We start from the raw sequence: 21,254 nt of genomic DNA, 5'->3' as shown, positions 1-21,254 counted from the left end.
ATCACAATTTTATTTATAAAAATTTCAGAATATATCTCTAAAAAATAAAAGTTCTCCTTTTTAATCACAGTCCTATTGTCACATCAAAAAAATTTTAAAATACTTTCTTCATATTATCAAATATCCTGTTAGCATCCAAATGTCTCAAAAATATCCTCTCTTAAATTTGGCAATGTATGGAGCTATATCTCCCTTTTCTTCCTAATATTATTTCTTAATTCCATCTTTCTTTTGTATGTATGTGTGTGTGTATTTATTTATTTTTTGTTTAAAATAATTTTTTATTGCACAGGATACTTTTTTTCTTGTGTCTTGGACTTTTTTGTTGTTTTCTCTTTAATAACTATAAATTCAAGCTTAGGGCTTGCCTTTATCTTGAACAAGAAAACAAAACAACAAAGATTTATCATTTGCTAGCCTGATCTCGTTTTGAGAGAGAGATGGTAGTTAACTTGCAAGAGTAAATTTATACCATGAATGATGTGGGTCTAAGTCTGGTGGTACTAAAAGGAAACAATAGCATTTTTGACAAAAGTGTCATCTGTTGGTGGCATTTGCAGAGAAGAAGCCCATGCAAATTTCTTAACAACAGTAAACTCTATTATGAAATTCTAAAGTGTCTTACAGGCCAAAAAGGGAATGAGGTTAGTAAAATGCCTTAGAGTTTGAATAAAGTACTGGATTTGAAAGTTATTGAAACTTGGATATGTAAAAATAGGGTGGTAGGTTGGATCATGCTTTCACTGGTCTCAGGTTCAAATAAACTACTGTGACAGTATAGCGCTTCACAGGCCACACGCTTTTCAAGGGGCTTTTCTTTCCTTCAGTACGTGCTGGAAGTAGGTATGCTCAGTCGATTCGAAAAGAGTTGCCTAGCCCCAAAGCTAAAACATGAGAAAGGAAGAGAGATGGAATGATCACCTTAAGAGATTCTGCAGAGGAAATACCACCTTTCTTCACGGCTCCACTTTTCCTCATGCTTAAAGAAACACAATGTTTAGGGTGCCTGAGGTGAAACTCCTTAGGTAGAATGTTTTCAGGTCTGCTGGACCAGTCACACAGTCTACATTTTTCTTCAAAGCAACAACTTCTTTCCCTCCTTTTACAACTTCTTCTGACAGAGACCTGTGGTCCCTGCTGGTGTGCATTTCCACATCAAACAGAATCTACCCACCTTCTGGTGGGGCAGGGCTATCACAGAACTGCCTCTTGAATTACTCTGTCCTGATTCTTGTTGTACATCCAGAAGAATCTTCACATCTCCATTGTGGATAGAGAGTGAGGAACGTACATGTTCCAGCCCCCGTTTTTCCCATTGCCATTCCTGCTGTTCCTGAGTAGCTCCACCCAGGGACCTTCCTCACCTATATGGTGCTTTACAACAAAGGGAGAAGAAAAATGCAAGCAATGGTGTGTATTCCTTTCTCACTTTTCAGTTTTATTATGATATAGTGCATCAGAATTTGTTGGTGATTATAGTTTGTTAACAAGAAAGTATTTTATTCAACTAAAATCTGTGTGCTAAAGAAAAAAGCAGTAATATGGATAAATGGTTTATTAGTATTTAAAATGTGTTTTTATCTCTAAATTTCAATGCCCAATCTGTATTTCACATTATTAGGTCTAAGCATTCTGATTTTTCATGTTTCAAATTGAGATTGCTTTTTTGCCTAATTGGTGAAAATTTATCCTCTGATACAAAGTGTCAACATGAATCACCTTTAAGGTACTTTGTGTTAAACATTACCTGACAGCTATTAAAACCATTAGGGCCACTCTTCCAGAGGAGAATCATTTGGCTACATGATGTTGCATGTCTGTTTACATAAAATCTGTAGTATGATTTTCATGTCATTTTGTCTTCAGCCACTTAAACAGAACAACAGAGTGAAACAAACTACCTAGCTCCCAAGGGGGAACTAGTGTGGAAACGTACAGAAGAGGAGGAGGTGCTGGCATCCATAACCTGCTGGATGAGTGGAGCGATAGCATATAGTTGTTTAGGAACAGGCAGGCTTTGGACATACAGATTTGCAGAGAGAAAAATTATGTTTTGTTCTCTGAATTACGCAAAGAAATTGCTAGGATAAATGCCTTTTGGAGTTCTGCGGATAGTTTTTACTTTTTCTGTGACTTACGTTTTGTGATTGTTTTTGTCTTAGTACATTTGAGATGGTTTTTCCATTGAACTGGTATTGAGAAGAGCACTTTATTGAGGTTTAGAAGTAACATGACCAGTTTGAATGTTTTTTAAATAGATTTTAGTTTTTAGAGTAGTTTGAGTTTCACAGAAATACTGAGCAGAAGGTACAGAGATTTCTTACATACTCCTTACCCTCACACATGCATGGCCTTTTCCATTATGAACATCTCCCCCCAGAGTGGCACATTTATTATAATTGATGAACCTACGTGGACACATCATCATCACCCAAAGTCCATAGTTTACATTATAGTTTACTCTTGATGTTGTACATTCTATGATTTGCACAGATTTATAATGACTGTATTCACCATTATAGTATCATACAGGGTAGTTTCACTGCCCTAAAAATCCTCCATATTCCACCTTTTTGTTCCCCCCTCTCCCCTAACCTCTGGCCGCCATTGCTCTTTTTACTCTCTCCATAGTTTTGCCTTTTCCAGAAAGTCATATAGTTGGAATCATGCAATATATAGCCTTTTAGACTGGCTTCTTTCACTTAGTAATATGCATTTAAGTTTCCTCCATGTTTTTTCATGGCTTGAGGTAGCTCATTTCTTTTTAGCACTGAATAATACTCCATTGTCTGGATGTACCACCATTTATTTATCCATTCACCTACTGAAGGAGATCTTGGTTGCTTCCAAGTTTTGGTAATTGTGATAAAGCTGCTACAAACGTCTGTGTACAGATTTTTGTGTGAACATAAGTTTCAAAGAACCAACTTTTTGTTTCATTAGTTTCCTCTGTTGATTTTCTATTTTCAGTTTTATTGATTTCTGCTCTTATTTTCATTCTTTTTTTTTCAGGAAGATTAGCCCTGAGCTAACTGCTGCCAATCCTCCTCTTTTTTTTTCTGAGGAAGGCTGGCCCTGAGCTAACATCTGTGCCCATCTTCCTCTACTTTCTATGTGGGACGCCTACCACAGCATGGCGTGCCAAGCCGTGCCATATCCGCACCCGGGATCCAAACCGGCGAACCTCGGGCCGCCGATAAGCGGAACATGCGAACTTAACCGCTGCACCACCGGGCCGGCCCCTCTTGTTTTTATTCTTACTTTCCTGATGCTTACTTTGGACTTCATTTGCTCTTCTTTTTCTTTTTTCTTTTTTTGTGAGGAAGATTTTTGCTGAGCTAACGTCTGTGCCAATCTTCCTCTGTTTTATGTGGGCTGCTGCCACAGTGTGGCTTGACAAGCAGTGTGTAGGTCCATGTCCAGGATCTGAACCTGTGAACCCTGGGCCGCCAAAGCAGAGCGTGCGAACTTAACCACTACGCTCCTACTCTTCTTTTTTCTAGTTTCCTAACTAGAAGCTTAGATGCTTAGGTCATTGATTTTAAAGATTGTACTTTCCTTTTTCTCCCCAAAGCCCCCTGGTACATAGTTGTGTATTTTTAGTTGTGGGTCCTTCTAGTTGTGGCATTTGGGATGCTGCCTCAGCATGGCCTAATGAGCCCTGCCATGCCTGCATCCAGGATTCGAACCAGCGAACCCCTGCGCCACTGAAGCAGAGCGCGCAAACTTAACCACTCGGCCACGGGGCCAGCCCCTAGACCATTGATTTTAGATGTTTGTTCTTTTCTAATATATGCATTCAATGTTGGGAATTCCCATCTGCTTTCACTGCCTTGCACAAATTTTAATAAGTTGTGTTTTCATGTTTTGGTTCAAAATATTTTTTTAACTTCTGTTGAGATTTGTTCTTTGACTCGTGTATTTAGAAGTATATTGTTTAATCTCCAAGTATTTTGAGATTTTCCAGATATCTTTCTGTTACTCATTTCTAATTGTATTCCATTGTGGTCTGAGACGAGGAGACATATTATGATTTCTATTCTTTTAAATTTGTTAAGGTGTGTTTCCCATCCCAGAGTGTGTTCTAGGTGACTAGTGCATGTGAGCTTGAGTAGAATGTGTATTCTGCTCTTGTTGGATGAGGTAGTCTATCGATGTCCCTGGATAGTATTGTTGAGTTGAACTATGTCCTTAGTGACTTTTTGCCCGCTGGATCTGTCCAATTCTGATGGAGGGGTGTTGACGTCTCCAATTATAATAATAAATTCATTTATTTTTCCTGCAGTTCTGTCAGTTTTTGCCTCCTATAGTTTGACACTCTGTTGTTAGGCACATACACATTAAAGATTCTTATGTCTTTTTTGGAGGTTTGACTGCTTCATCATTATGTACTGCTTCTCTTTATCCCTGATAACTTCCTTGCTCTGAAGTATGCTCTGTCTGAAATTAATATAGCTACTTCTGCTTTCTTTTGATTAGTGTTAGTGTGGTATATTATGGTATATTTTTCTCCATTCATTTACTTTTAATGCATATGTGTCTTTATATTTAAAGTGAGTTTCTTAGACAACATATAGTTGGGTCTTGTCTTTTTTGGTTTTTTTAAGTTTTTTTGAGGAAGATTAGCCCTGACCTAACATGTGCTGCCAATCCTCCTCCTTTTTTACTGAGGAAGATGGGCGCAGAGCTAACATCCGTGCCCATCTTCCTCTACATTATATGTGGGATGCCTACCACAGCATGGCTTGCCAAGCGGTTTGTGGGTCCGCACCCGGGATTCAAACCTGCGAACCTCAGGTTGCCGAAGCAGAACGTGCAAACTTAAACTGTCGCACCACCAGGCTGGCCCTGGGTCTTGTTTTTTGATCCACTCTGACAGTCTTTGTCTTTAATTGGTGTGCTTAGACTATTGCTGTTTAAAGTGATTACTGATATAATTGGATTAATATCTGCCATATTTGTTACTGTTTTCTACTTGTTGCCCTTATTTTTGTTCCTATTTTTGTCTTCACTCTTTTTCTGCCTTTTGTGGTTTTAATTGAGCATGTTATATGATTCCATTTTCTCTCCTTTCTTAGCATAACTGTTACATTTCTCTTTTTACTTTTTCTAGTTGTTACCCTAGAGTTTACAATATACATTTACAACTGATCCAAGTCCACTTTCAAATAACACTATACCACTTCACAAGTAGTGTGAGTACCTTATAATAACAAAATGATCCTAATTCCTCCTTCCCATCCCTTGTATCATTGCTGTTATTATTTCACTTAACATAAACATACATCACCATATGTGTGTGTATGCTACATACATAAGCATACATAATCAAATATATTGATGCTATTATTATTTTGAACAAACTGTTATTTGGTAGATCAATTAAGAATAAGAAAAATAAAAGTTTTTATTTTACCTTCATTTATTCCTTCTCTGATGTTCTTTCTTTATGTAGATCCAAGTTTCTGACCTATATTTTCTCTTTCTCTCTAAAGAACCTTTTTTCACATTGCTTCCAAGGCAGGTCTACTAGCAACACATTTCCTCTATTTTTGTTTAAGTAAGTCTTTATTTCTCCAGCACTTTTGAAGCATAATTTCACATGCACAGAATTCTTGTTTGGTGAGTTTTTTCTCTCACACTTAAAATATTTCTCTCTACTCTTTTCTTGCTTATGTAGCTTCTGAGAAGTTGGATGTAATTCTTGTCTTTGTTCCTCTTTAGGTAAGAATTCTCTTCCTCTGGCTTGTCTTAGGATTTTTTCCTTTATCTTTGATTTTCTGTAGTTTGAAAATGATATGCCTAGGTGTATTTTTGTTTTTGACATTTATTCTACTTAATGTTTTCTGAGCTTCCTGGATCTGTAGTTTTGTGTCTGACATTAATTTGGGGAAATTCTCAGTCTTTATTATTTCAATTATTTCTTCCGTTCTTTTCTCTCTTTCTTCTCCTTGTATTCCAATATGTTACAACTTTTGTGGTTGTCCCGTAGTCCTTAGATATCCTGTTCTTTTTTTCCCTGTCTTTGTTGTCTTTGCTTTTCAGTTTTGGCTGTTTCTGTTGAGATATTCTCAAGCTCAGAGATTCTTCCCCTAGTTGTGTCGTGTCTAATAATAAGCCCATCTTCGGCACTCTGCATTTCTGATATAGTGTTTTTGAGCTCTAGTGTTTCTCCTTGGTTCTTTCTTAGGATTTCCATCTCTCTGCTTACATTGCCCATCTTTTCCTTCATGCTATCTACTTTATTCATTAGAGCCCACAGCTTATTAATCATAGTTGTTGTAAATTCCTGATCTCATACTTCCAGCATGCTTGCCGTGTCTGGTTCTGATGCTTGCTCTGTCTCTTCAAATTGTGTTTTTGGCCGTTTGGTGTGCCTTGTAATTTTGTCTCGCTAGCTGGACACAGTAAAAGGAACTACTGTAAATAGGCTTTTAGTAATGTGGAGGTGGAGACGTGTAGGCATAGGGGAAGTATTCTATCGTCCTGTGATTAGGTCAGTCTTTTACTAAGCCTATGCCTCTGCACTGTGAACTTCACAAACGTTTCTCAGTCGTCCTCCACCCCCAACCTTTAGGTGGGTCAGGATGGCTGAAGTGGCCTGGAGTTGAGTATTTCCCTACCTCTAGATCGGTTAGGCTCTGGTTAACTAGTTTCTCTTGAGGGCAGGCCTTGTTAAGAACAAAGTGCTCTGGCGTATTTCAAAGTGGTTCCTTTTCCTCTTCCTCTTCCAGGAGCATGAGGGGATTTTTCTCTGGTATTTATCGTGAGTACCTGGTCGAGCTGCTGGAGGTAAATCTCACAAAATTTGCTGTAACTGAGTCCCCTGGAGTTTTTAACTCTCAGTGTTGTCCACCCTGAGCCTGCAGCAATTCGTCAATTATAGTTCTGGTTTCTCTACCCAGGCACTGGTTCTTGAGGAGGTTGCTGCTTGTGGGTTTCTACTCCAGTGAGTTGTGATACCCTGTATTGCCTGTTCGTCATTCCAGTCTTGGGAGCAGTGGTTTACCCTGTGGTCTCACTTCTCTTGTAGATCTAAGAAGAGTTATTCCTTTGTCTGTTCAGCTTCTTACTTGGGAGGATGGAGCAGTGACTTTCAGCCTTCTTATATACCTCTCAGAAACCAAAAGTTAAAATGACTTCAAGCTGAGACTTGGTTTTTTTTTTTTTTGAAACAAGGATCGCATCATTTTGTTTTTAGTTACTTCAACCATGGGCATAAGTCATATAGTTACAACTTCTATACCTTAGATGTAAAAGATTCTCAGTCTGCTTTTGAGCATTCCCAGTACTGATCCTCACTGTCATGTGAGGGTGAGACGTTTCCATAGTCCCTTTGAAATGTCTACATGGAATATAGAAGCTGGCGCTCCTGTTCCTTGGAGCTGTAATCTCAGCACCAACTCATGTCCTCTGTCGTGGTTTTCCTTGAGAAGTGGAATGGCCTAGTAGTGTTCATTACTGTCTAACTGCATGGCCTTAGATGAATCATTTTCCTGTGTATTCTTCAGATTATTTATAAACTCTAGTATACTAATGAAATCATTAGTAGTGTTTGCCCATTTTGCAAGGAGTTTGTGAAGATTAATTAATGTCTCTAATGCTATTTAAGCCCTTCAGATACTAATTTTCAATATACAATAAACCTTAATTGATTGCAAGTTATGCTAGGCACCATGCTAGATGCTGAGTATAGAAATGTTGAATAAAATATAGGTCCTACTTTTGAGCTCAGATCTGGCTGAAGAGACTTAAATGTAGGTAATCACATGTAGCATGTTACGTGCTGTGAGGTAGGTATCTTCAAAGTATAATAGGAAGACAAAAGGAGAGAATGTTTAACTGGGATGCAATTAGAAATATAAATTCAAATAGGACACACATCTTAACTATAATTAGCAATTTCAGAGCTAGAACTGGATTATAACCATTACTGTAATATCCTGGCATTGATAGGGGTTTGTGTTTGTTTGTTTGTTTTCTCTCTCCACCTTATTTTTTTACCCTACCAGAGAGTGGTGAGTTGAGAACAGGATTGGAAATCACAAGGTTTCTTTGTGGCCCCAGCTCTGCCAAATATTAGCCCTGTGTTTTTAAGGGAATTCATTTAACTTGTCTGAGCCTCAGTTTTATCAACTACAAAACAGGAAGAATAGCTTCTATGTCACACAAAAATAATGATGTAAAAGTGTTTGATGAAAATGCTACATTTTAACAAATGTTAGGTTTTAAGATATGTCTTGAGTGTGTATTTTCCTGTTCCTAAGTCTGATTGAAGTTTCCTTTGAGTTTTGGTTCTGCCTTTTGCTTGCCCTGCAGTGCAGTTAGGGCACAGACTAGTTGGCATGCTCAGATTTTCCCTGACTCATCTTGTTCCCTCCCTCCTCCTGCTCCTTCTCCTCACTGGCGTTCATTTCCTGGGATTGTGTTGCTACCTTAGAAGTCTGTCTTGTCTCCTGAAAAGGGCAGTGCAAGTCCACTGCGGTAAGGGTTCTCTTTTATTTTCTCCTATGTCATGTACTAAACTAAATACTTATTATGAAAAATGTAGTTTTATATTACATAAAAGATTATTGGAGAACATGTCATCTAATGTCTATCATAATATTTAAGTAGTTGAATAAAAGTAATTTTTGTCTTTTTTATCTTTGACTTGAAGTTTCTCATTTCTGTTTTAAGAATAGCAAACCTCAAAGTGTTGTTGTTGTTTTAATCAAGGATATTTGAAGACTGTCTCTTAGAAACTTTTAGGTAAGACTTTGTTACAATAGAGTTTCTACACTGTGGGAGGTGACACACAGTTTGTGATCTAAAAATCAGTTAAGTGGGTTTTGAAGCTAAAATAAAATTTTAGTGTAGTAAGGGTATGAGCTATTTGTTTTGAATGTGAGTGTGGGTGTTTACTTCATTGTGTTCTCAAATGTATTTTCGTGGGTCTTGGTCATAATATTAGGTAGAAAATTACTTCTCTGGAATTTCTTTCACATTCCCCATTTTCTTATTTTAGGCTAATAGTGATCTAAGAGGCATTTGCTTGTTAGTATCCTGTTGAGTGAATGTAGAAAACCAATTATCTGTTTTTATCTTTGCAAGGTGAATACTTGAGAGGTAGATATTATATAAAGGCTGAGAAGTAACGATAAAGATTTGTTGGCACATCTTAGGGGAGGTGAATCCCTAGGTGAATTTACCAATGAATGTGGTCTTTGCACTTCTGACAAACCATCTTCGATGGAAAAGTTAAGTCCGTAAGAGCTCAGTTTATCATCATCTGTGACCCTAAAGGTGAAATACTGCTTGAAATGGAAGAAAATTTGTAACTGATGTGAAACCAACAAAAAAAAGGAGGCAAAATGCAGTCAATATAGACATCATGAAGCAGCTACTGCACATTTTTGAAATGGTTCTTTGAATGATCTCCAAGCTGCTTTTACTTTGTTCCTACCACCAAAACCAAAAAGTTACATTTATATTTTATCTTACATTTATTTAAAAATATTCCTTTTATCTCCATATTTCAGTTTCTTCTCTACTTTTTATTTGAAGGTTTTCATGCACATGTCTTTGTGTTTGTGTTTCTTGCTTGAAGAAAACACCAAGAATAACCTTTTCCATTTCCTTCTTGCCGTGAACTCAGGGAAAAGCACTGGTACGGTAATTGGGGGGACTTCAGCCTAAGAGTTAGGGTAGCATAGTTGATGAAAGCATGGACCCTGGAAGTAAACTGTTTGGGCTTAAATCCAATCCGAGTTTTATGACTTTGGGCAAATTATTTATTATTCTCTTCAGTTGCTTCAATTTCCTTGTCTGTAAAATGGAAATAATAGTAAGATTTACTTGACAGCGTTGCAGGATTTAAATCGATTAAGTAAAGTCTTTAGAAGAGCACTTAAGAGTTATGTAAGGTATACCTCTTGTTACTGACATCTAGTTCTCATAGCAAGCTAGAGACCTTGGGCAAGTTCTTGATCTCTCTAGGCTTAATCTATTTAAAAAAAAAAAGGGGAGGGGGAAGGTCAGCCCCGGGGCTGAGTGGTTAAGTTCATGCACTCTGGTTAGGCAGCCCAGGATTTCACTGTTTCGGATCCTGGGTGCGGACCTAGCACCACTCATCAAGCCATGCTGAGGTGGTGTCCCACATAGCAGAGCCAGAAGGACCTACAACTAGAATGTTCAACTATGTACTGGGGTGTTTTGGGGAGAAGAAAAAGAAAAAAAGAGAGAGAGAGATTGGCAACAGATGTTAGCTCAGGCGCCAATCTTTAAAAAAAAAAAAAAAAAGGCATAGTTTGCTGATTCTTTTGTGCATAAACTCTGATAGTTGGTCCCAATTAGTTTTATATTTTTGAGTCCTTAAAGTTATTCCTTTGTGTTTTTGTATCAGTAGGACTAAAGAGCTGGATATTTCCAACAATATAAATATTTTGTGCTAAAAGTGATTTAGATTGTGGAAGTGGCTCTAAAGCTGGTTGAAGATGTTATTCCCCCAGTGTGCTAAGTTTAGGTGAGGTATTACTCAAAACAGCTCTTCATCTTTTACTGAAAGCCTACTCTTCATTAGTGACAGTAATTGTTAAGAGAGAGACCTCTTTTTATATTTTTGCTTTATATGAATTAGTTCCTAGGAGTAAAATTCTTGGTGGTCATCTATTCTTTCTTTTAAACTTTTTACATTAGGGAGAAAAAAACCTTCCTACATTAGAGCACAGAATTTTTGGTGAATCTTTATTAAAAGGTCACATGCCAAATACAGAAATAAATTGTAAGGGATGGAGACCATGACGACAAAGAAAAAAGCAATTAAATCTGAATTGGCTTTTGAGCAATGTATTATTCCAAAGTTGTAATTTGACAAACTTGTTGACCTAGTATGTTCGATGAGGTGAAAAGTTCCTCTAGATGTGGAACAAAGAATGTTTTTAACTCTTTTGCTATCTTTGAGCTGTTAAAAATAAAGAGAAAACTCATTTTTCACTAAATTCTATTTCATTTAATTTTTCCCTTATGTCTTCATGATGGCACTTTTGAAATTTCCTTTTCACTTGTTTTGGCTTAGAGCCCTAAAGAAAAAGTAGTGAAAGTCTGCTTTCTGACAATTAATATTCTTACTTCTTTTGTTATGGTTCTTTTGTTTTGTTTTGCTTTTGCTTTTTAAATTGGTTCTTGTTATTAGAGGTTCTGTTTTTAGAAATGCAGGTAAGTAACTTGTTGAGAATTCCTGTAAGTGAGCACTTAAGACCTCTCTGACCCTCGGATAACCATTCTGTTTGAAGAGTTCTGTAATTGTAAGGCTGCTCTGTGAATCCAGCTGTACTGTACATTTTTTGAAATGGCATGGAAACAGATTGCAAAACTTGTAGAGTGTGAACAGAGAATGCGAGCAGATGTGATTCTAAGACTAAGAATAAAGAACAAGGGAAATTACCTTCCTTATCTCCAGATAACTCAGTTGGGAGGTGGAGGTGGTTAGTAGCACCTTTTGAGTTTGTAGAGGAAAAGTTTTAAATGTTAATGGAAGAGGCAGGCGTGGTGGTCTAGTGGTTAAGATTCGGCCAGGTTTGTTTCCCGGTCGTGGAACTACGCTACCTGTCCGTCAGTTGTCATACTGCAGCAATGGCTCACAGAGAACTAAAAACTAACAACTAGGACACACAACCATGCACTGAAGCTTTAAAAAGAAAGAAAAGAAAAAGGAAAAAATATTAATAGAAGACTAAGAAGAATACACTATATTTTAAGTAACTTATTGTGGAGTAACTGATGTTCTTTGACTATTTGGCATAACTTTGTTTCTTTATGTTTGTTATTTTGGGATTTTTTTGAGGAAGATTAGCCTTGAGCTAACTGCTGCCAATCCTCCTCTTTTTGCTGAGGAAGACTGGTCCTGAGCTAATGTCCATGCCCATCTTCCTCTACTTTATATGTGGGACCCCTACCACAGCATGGCTTGCCAAGCGGTGCCATGTCCTCACCCAGGATCTGAACCTGCAAACCCCAGGCCACCGAAGTGGAACGTGTGCGCTTAACCACTGAGCCACCGGGCCAGCCCCTGGCATAACTTTGAAATGCAAATTCTTTGGATTTTGGTGTAGAATAGCAGGTTATGGTATGTGTTATATTGCACATAAAAGATGTTCCATCTTTATGGGTTGGTGATTCCAAGGCAGCAATCATGCAGAAAGAGAAATGACAGCTCTTCTGCAGTGGAAAAGATCCCAGATTCGAGAACTGGACCAGCTTGTCTAAGTTCCCCCAAACTAATATTATATTAATAGGATTATATTCAACTAATATAATCCTATTAGTATGATATGTATGGAATCCTGTAAGGCACATGGGAGGAATGGGACTGAGAAAAGAAAGAAATACAACAAAGATGTTATAAAAACATATCCTTAATCTCTGGGAACTTAGTGGGGATGTAAGGCAGATACACACTCTTTACTATATGTTTTATGGCCAAGAGAACAGATAAATCATTTAAGAGTTTAGAGACAATGAGAAGGGTTCAGAAGGGCAGAATTGAAAGGAGGGCATTCTAGGTGGATGGAACAAGGTAATGAGTCACAAAACAGGGATGTTGAGTTCTCTCTTCAGCACCAGCACTGTGTGACCTTGAACAACAGACACTGAGATGCAGTCCATATGTGTAGAAATATAGAGATGAATAAAGAGCTGCACCTACCAGTACCTGAGAAAACCAAAGTAGCTAGTGTTCAGAGCTGCTTTTATATCCAAAGATGGGACCAATTTTCCTGTCAGTCAAGCATTTATTGAGCACCACTGTTTGCTCGGCATACATTAGGCATTAAAAGGGGGATAATCAAGTTTAAAGCATATTTTCTTCCCTTGAGGTATTTATAATCTAGTTGGGGAGAGGATTAATACTTTTGAATAAATTAGTGAGAAATATGATATAAAATGTATAATTATGATACTTTGTGTGGCCCGAACTCAGAGCTATGAATGCAGGAGAAATAAGAGAGGGGGATTGGATTCAGTCTAGAGAGGGTGGAATTTAAGCCAGACCCTGGTTGAGCCAGATGAAGAGTCTTAAACTGGGACCCATGGATATTTCAGGGAGTCTGAAATTCCCCCTAAAATGGTATACTGCTTTGTATGAATGCACAGTTTTAAGGGAGAAGTCTCACACCTTTCATTATATTTGCAAAACATTTGTGTTCCTCAAAATGTTAACACCAGTACCCACATGAATAAGAAGCCAGGGCTTGGGAATTTAGTACAGCACTTGTAGGGACGATGAGCACCCCCCCCAAGATAAGCCTTCCCTCTTATGTGGAGCACTCACTATGTGGTTAAGACAAATGTAGGCTAAAGGCTGGCTCTAGGAATAGAGAGGAAATTAGCCTTGCCTCCTCTAATACCATTCACTGTACTGCAGCTTTAAAAAACACTTTTTTTCGTATACGTATTCATTTATTAATACCTGAATTAAAATTATTAGCAGTTAGGGAAAAGTTGTGTAAGATATTAAAATACAAGAGACATATGCAACATGCAGTGTTAAGGGAAAAAACTTGTGTATTGAGTAAATGACATACATTTTTTGGATTGGTATTATAATATTTAAAAGCATCAGAAATATCACAAGATACATTTGAGCCTAAAAATGTTATCTGACGCTTATAAAGTTATAGTTTTCTTAGATGCTATTTCCCTAGCCTTGTTATTTTTTCTTATTTTTCTTTTTTTGAGGTAATGTTGGTTTATAAATATGTAAATTTCAAGTATACATCATATTTCAGCTTCTGTGTAGACTGCATTGTGCTCACTACTAAAAGTCTATTGCCGTCCATTCCCATACGCATGTTCCCCTTTATCCCTTTAGCCCCGTACCGTCTTCCCCTCTGGTAACCACCAGTCTGTTCTCAGTATCTATGTATTTGGTGTTTGTTTATCTTCCACATATGCATGATATCATATGGTATTTGGCTTTCTTGGTCTGACTCATTTCACTTAAGATAATACCTTCCAGGTCCGTCCATGTTGTTGCAAATGGCAAGATTTCATCTTTTTTTTTTAATGGCTGAATAGTATTTCATTGTATACATGTACCACATCTTCTTTATCAGTTCATCTGTTGATGGGCACTTAGGTTGCCTCTAAGTCTTGGCTATTGTGAATAACACTGCAGTGAACATAAGGGTACATATATCTTTTCCAATTAGTGTTTTTGTGTTCTTTGGATAAATACCCAGAAGTGGAATAGCTGGATCATATGGTATTTCTATTTTTAATTTTTTCAGGAATCTCCTTACTGTTTTCCATAGTGGCTGTACCAATTTACATTCCCACCAGCAGTATATAAGGGTTCCTTTTTTTCCACATCTTATCCAACACTTATTATTTGTCTTTTTAATAATAGCCCTTCTGACAGGTGTGAGGTGATGTCTCATTGTAGTTTTCATTTGCACTTCCCTAATAATTAGTAATGTTGAACATCTTTTCATGTGCCTATTGGCCATCTCTATATCTTCTTTGGAAAAAATTACTGTTCAGATCCTCTGTCCATTTGTTGATTGGGTTGTTTTTCTGTTGTTGAGTTGTATGAGTTCTTTATATATTTTGGAGATTAACCCCATATTGGATATATGATTTGCAGATATCTTCTTCCAGTTGATAGGTCGTCTTTTCGTTTTGTTGATGATTTTCTTTGCCATGCAGAAGCCTTTTAGTTGGGTGTAGTCCCATTTGTTTATTTTTTCTTTTGTTTCCCTTGCCTGAGGAGACATATTCAAAAAATACTGCTAAGACTGTCGTCAAAGAGCATACTGCCTGTATTCTCTTCTAGGAATTTTATGGTTTCAGGTCTTACATTCAACTCTTTAATCCATTTTGAGTTAACTTTTGTGTATAGTGTAAGATAATGGTCTACTTTCATTCTTTTGCATGTGGCAGTCCAGTTTTCCCAACACCATTTGTTTAAGAGGCTTTCTTTTCTCCATTGTATAGTCTTGGCCCCTTTGTCAAAGATTGGCTGTCCATAGATGTGTAGGTTTATTTCTGGGCTCTCGATTCTGTTGCTTGGATCTATGTGTATAGTGTCAGTTTTACTTCTTCCTTTCCAATTTGGATCCCTTTTATTTCTTTTTCTTGTCTGATTGCTCTGGCTAGGACTTCCAATGCTCTATTGAATACGAGTGGTGAGAGTGAGCATCCTTGTCTTGTTCCTGTACTTGGAGGGATGGCTTTCAGTTTTTCACCATTGAGTATGATGTTAGCTGTGAGTTTGTAATATATGACCTTTATTATGTTGAGCTACTTTCCTTCTATGTCCATTTTATTGAGAGTTATCATAAATAGACATTGAATCTTGTCAAATGCTTTCTCTGCATCTGTTAAGATGAGCATGATTTTTATTCCTCATTTTGTTAATGTGATATATCACATTGTTTGATTTGCAGATGTTGAAGTAGGCCTGGCCCTGGAATAAATCCTACTTGATTGTGGTGTATGACCCTTTTAATGTATTGTATATGATTTGCTTATATTCTGTTGAGGATTTTTGTGTCTATGTTCATCAGCTATATATATATATATTAAAGATTGGCACCTGAGCTAACAACTGTTGCCAATCTTTTTTTTTCTGCTTTGTCTCCCAAAATCCCCCCAGTACATAGTTGTATATTTTAGTTGTGGGTCCTTCTAGTGTGGCATGTGGGACATCACCTCACTGTGGCCTGATGAGCGGTGCCATGTCTGTGCCCAGGATCCGAACCAGTGAAACCCTGAGCTGTTGAAGCGGAGCACGCAAACTTAACCACTTGGCCATGGGGCTGGCCCCCATCAGCAATATTGGTCTGTAATTTTCCTTTTTTGTGTTGTCTTTGTCTGGTTTTGGAATAAGGGTAATTTTGGCCTCATAAATGAGTTAGAAAGTGTCCTGTCCTCTTTAGTTTTTTGGTAGAGTTTGAGAAGGATAGGTATTAAATCTTCTTTGAATGTTTGGTGGAATTCAGCAGAGAAGCCATCTGATCGTGGACTTTTATTTTTTGAAAGGTTTTTGGTTACTGTTCAATCTTTTTACTAATGATTGGTCTATTCAGATTTTCTGTTTCTTCTTGATTCAATTTTTGGAGGTTGTATGATTCTATGAATTTATCCATCTGTTCTAGGTTATCCAATTTGTTGGTGTGTAGTTTTTCATAGTATTCTCCTATAATCCTTTGTATTTCTGTGGTATCTGTTGTAATTCCTCCTCTTTCACTTCTGAATTTATTTATTTGAGCCTTATCTCTTTTTTTCTTAGTGACTCTAGCTAAGAGTTTGTCAGTTATATCTCTTCAAAGAACCAGCTGTTAGTTTCATTGATCCTTTCTATTGTCTTTTTAGTCTCTGTTTCATTTATTTCCACTCTGATTTTTATTATTTCCTTCTTTCTACTAACTTTGGGCTTCATTTTTCTTCTTTTTCTAGTTCTTTTTGGTGTAATGTTAGATTGTTTATTGAAGATTTTTCTGGTTTCTTAACTTTCTTTAAGGTAGGCCTGTATTACTATAAATTTCCTGCTTAGTACTGCTTTTCCTGCATCCCATAGATTTTGGTATGTTGTGTTTTCATTTTCATTTGTCTCCAGATATTTTTTGATTTCTCCTTTGATTTCTTCATTGATCCAGTAGTTGTTCAGTAGCATGTTGTTTAGTCTCTACATATTTGTGGCTTTTTCAGCTTTCTTCTTGTGGTTGATTTCTAATTTCATACCATTGTGGTTGTAAAAGATGCTTGATATGATTTCAGTCTTAAATTTATTAAGACTTGTTTTATTTCCCAACATATGGTCTGTCTTGGAGAATGTTCCATGTGCACTTGAGAAGAATGTGTATCTATTAAGTCCATCTGGTTCTAATGTTTCATTTAAGGCCAATGTTTCCTTGTTAATTCTCTATCCATTGATGTAAAAGGGATATTAAAGTCCTCTACTATTATTGTATTGCTGTCAGTTTCTCCTTTTAGGTCTGTTAATAGTTGCTTTATATACTTTGGTGCTCCTATATTAGGTACATATATATTAATAAATGTTATGTCTTCTTGATAGATTGTCCCCTTTATCATTATATAATGTCCATCTTTGTCTCTTTTTTTTTGGCTTGAAGTCTATTTTGTCTGATATGATTATGGCTATACCTGCTTTCTTTTGGTTGCCATTTTCTAGGAGTATTATCTTCCATCCCTGAATTTTGAGTCTATGTTTGTCTTTAGAGCTGAGATGTGTCTCCTGGAGGCAGCATATTGTTGGGTCTTGTTTTTAAATCCATCCAGCCACTCAGTGTCTTTTGTTTGGTGAAGTCAATCCATTTACGTTTAGGGTGATTATTGATATATCAAGGCTTAATACTGCCATTTTATCTTAGTTTTGTGGTTGCTTTATCTGCCCATTGTTTCTTTTTCCTTATGTTTCTGTCTGCCATTTCAATTTGGTGGTTTTTTGTATTGTGTTTTTCAGTTTCCTCTTTTTTTATGTTTTTTGTTTCTGCTCTGAATTTTTGTTTTGTGGTTCCCATGAGGTTTGTATAAAAGATCTCATTGATGATCTAGTCCTTTTTCTGCTGATAACATCTTATCTCCATTTGCCTGTGGAGGTTCTGTCTTTTTCTTTTTCCTCTTTGTTTTGTGTTCACTAATTATCCCTTTTTGTATTGTGAGTTTGTTACCAAATTGAAGTGGTTATAGTTATTTTTAATTCTTTCTTTCCCTCTACCCTTTATATGATAATTGTTTACTAACCTATTCTGATACAGAGTTGCAATTTTCTGATTCTGTCTATTTGTCACCTTGCTTAAAGCTTTGTATACCTTTGCCTTTTTGTTTCAGGTGGGAGAGGGCTTTTCAAGATTTCTTGTAAGGCAGGTTAGTGGCAATGAACCCCCTCAGCTTTTGTTTGTCTGGGAAAGCCTTTATTTCTCCTTCATATTGGAAAGATAACTTTGCTGGATAGAGTATTCTTGGCTCACGGTTTTCATCTTTCAATATTTAATCATATCATTCCACTCTCTCCTGGCCTGTAGAGTTTCTGCTGAGAAATCCACTGATAGCCTAATGGGAATTCCTTTGTAGGTTACTGGTTTTTTCCCCTCTCTGGTCACCCTCAATCGTTCTTCTTTGTCACTGACTTTTGACAGTTTTAATATAATGTGCCTTGGAGAAGGTCTTCTTGCATCAAGATCATTAGGTGTTCTATTAGTTTCGTGTACTTGTCTATCCAGTTTCTTCCCCAAGTTTTGGCAGTTCTCAGCTATATTTCTTTAAGCTCTCTGCTCCATTATCCCTCCCTTCTCCTTCTGGGAAACTCATTATCTTTAGGTTGCTTTTCCTAATTGAGTTGTATATTTCCTGTAGAATTTCTCCATTTTTAAAAAATCTTAGCTCTCTCCCTTCCACCTGAATCGTTTCTAGATTGCTAATTCTCTTTTGCATATGGTCTGCTCTATCTCCAGTGCTTTCTGCTTTATTCTCCATTTCATTTATTGTGTTCTTCAGCTCCAAAATTTCTTCTTGGTTCTTTTTTAGAGTTTCAGTCTCCTTGGTGAAGTACTTCTTCTGTTTGTTAATTTTATTCCTGAACTCATTGATTTGTCTTTTTTTTTTTAAAGATTGGCACCTGAGCTAACAACTGTTGCCAATCTTTTTTTTTTTTTTCCTGCTTTGTCTCCCCCAAACCCCTCCTGGTACATAGTTGTGTATCTTAGTTGCAGGTCCTTCTAGTTGTGGCATATGGAATGCCACCTCAGTGTGGCCTGACAAGCGGTACCATGTCCGCACCCAGGATCCAAACCAGTGAAACCCTGGGCTGCTGAAGTGGAGCACATGACGTTAACCACTCGGCCACAGGGCCGGCCCCCTGATGTGTCTTTTTGAGTTTTCTTGTAGCTTGTTGAGTTTCTTTGTGACAGCTGTTTTGAATTGTGTATCAGTTAGATTGCAGTCTTCCATGACTTCAAGTTTGGTTTCTGGAGAGTTGTCATTTTCTTTTTGTGATACCATGTTTCTGTAGTTCTTCATGGTGCTTGATGAGTTCCTCCTCTGCTGGTGCATTTGTCGTAGCAAATACCTTTCTTACTTGGGTAAGCTTTGTTTGCTTTGATTCTGAGCTGCTTCTGGTTATATCTGAGAGCCTATGCTTTTCACCCTCCACTGCCTCTGCCAGAGGTATTGTCAGTGCCCTTCTTGTGCTGCTTGTGCCTCTGAGTTTGCTGGTGCTTTGCTGCTTACAGTGGCACTGCAGTTGCAGGTGTCGCCACCAGGGTCACAAGACTGACAAGCACTTCTGCTGCTTCTAGGGTCACCTGGATCACAGGTTCCCCCACTGTGGCGGATGGAGGGGCAGAGTGGGATGGGAGGCAGGGTAATAGGCGCCTCTGCCACATTCAAGTTTGTTGGGTCGGCAGGCATCACTGCTGCAGGTGAGGGTGTTGAAGTTGCAGGCACCACTGCAGCTGGGGGGCCCCAGAGGTTGTGGGCTCTGCTGTCACTGTTACCTGGCTCTCAACAGCCTCTCTACGGGTGCTGGTGCTGCTGCTGCTGCTGTGTGTGCCACCTGCACTGCTGCTCCCAGGTTTTCTGGAAGTGCTGGCACCACCACTGCTAGGTGGGCCAGTGTTATAGCGGACTTTACAACTGCCACAGGGGTAGAGGTACCTGGTCACAAGGGCTGCTGGGGTCTCTGGAGCCTCTGGGGTCTGGCACCTATGTGGTTCCTGGAGCCTCAGGTAACAGGCACCACCCACCACTGCTCGGGAGGAGGAACAACTGAGTTGCAAGTGCGACTGCAATTCCTGGAGCCTCTGGTCTCAAGCGCTGGTGCAATTCCTGGAACCTCAGGTCACCGGCACCACTGTCGCTGCCAGGGGTATTGGGGTCTTGGATGCAGCTCCCACTGCTGTGCAGGCCAGGGTCAAAGGCATAACCACTGGGGTTTGGAGGCTGGGTCACATTTATTGTCATGGTTCCCAAAGCTTCCAGTTGCAGCCCTACAGTTGGCCCTGGCACCTCTGGGAGTGTGGGCGGCCTGGGTTCCTGGGGTCTCCATTCATGAATGTTACCTCCGTTCCTGGGCCCTCTGCTAGAAGGCGTCGCCATGGTTCCTAGAGCCTCCAGTCTTGGGAGCTGCCACTGCTGCTCCCCTAGTTCAACCACCTCCAGGAGGTCCAGTCCACCCATCTTCAGATGTATAGATGTATGGATCTCTCAGGTGGTCTGGTGTGCTATGCAGAGTCCATTGTTGGTTGATGGATGTCTTACTGGTTGTAACTTAGAGGGGAGAGACAAAGGGAACAACTCACTCTGCCATGATGCTGACATCACTTCAAAATTTTTTTTTATTGAAGTACAATTGACATACAGTATTATGTTAGTTTCAAGTGTACAGTATAGTGTGATTCAACATTTGTATACATTGTGAAATGATCACCACAATAAGTCTAGTTACAATCTGTCACCATACAAAGTTAATACAATATTAAGTGTATTCCTCATGCTGTACATAACAGCCCGTGACTTATTTATTTTATAACTGAAAGTTTGTACTTCTTGATCTCCTTCACCCATTGCACACCCTCCTTAACCCCCCTCCTCTCTGACAACCACCAGTCTGTTCTCAGTATCTGTGAGTCTGAGTTTTGTTTTGTTTGTTTTGATTTTTAGATTCCACACAAGTCAAGTTATGCAGTATTTGTCTTTCTCTGTCTGACTGACTTCACTTAGTATCTTACCCTCAAAATCCATCCATGTTGTTGCAAATGGCAAGATTTCATTCTTTTCTATGGCTGAGTAGTATTCCATTGTGTGTGTGTGTGTGTGTGTGTGTATACACACACCACATCTTCTTTATCCATTCATCCATCAATGGACAGTTCATTTGTTTCCATGTCTTGGCTATTGTAAATAATCCTGCAGTTGAACGTAGGAATGCTAGAAATTTCTATATTTGGTTTTCTAAGAAAACTTTTAATGTGTTCAAGAAGAGATTATTATTCTCAATATTGTATGACTTTGCCCCCTTCATAACTGAAAGAGTCAGATAATTAGAAATAGATTTCAAATGTAGCACTACTCTATTTTATAAAATTCAAACCCAGCCTTTATCTAATGGCTGATGCTACCTTAGATTTATCTCTTCTGCTCTGAGTTATTGATGATGTCCAAGAGTTGCCATATTGGGAGATGAGAGGGAGTTTGATTTGGTTTTCAATAGAACCAAGACCTTTGTCAAACTCAGTAAGACTGTGGAGAAAACA

The 21,254-nt window shown here is 38.2% G+C and overlaps 1 protein-coding gene and 1 pseudogene across 1 annotated transcript in view; one reads left to right on the top strand and one right to left on the bottom strand.

Annotated features, from left to right (window-relative positions):
* Nucleotides 1–21,254, top strand: part of BCL2L13 (BCL2 like 13) — a 92,469-nt gene that overhangs the window by 59,064 nt on the left and 12,151 nt on the right.
* LOC102147858 (BCL2/adenovirus E1B 19 kDa protein-interacting protein 3-like pseudogene) lies at nucleotides 708–19,410 on the bottom strand (annotated as a pseudogene).

This window comes from Equus caballus, chromosome 6 (assembly GCF_041296265.1).
Source record: "Equus caballus isolate H_3958 breed thoroughbred chromosome 6, TB-T2T, whole genome shotgun sequence".
NCBI lineage: Eukaryota > Metazoa > Chordata > Mammalia > Perissodactyla > Equidae > Equus > Equus caballus.
The sequence above is the reverse complement of the archived record's forward strand: the minus strand, read 5'-3'. Positions and strand labels throughout refer to the sequence as shown.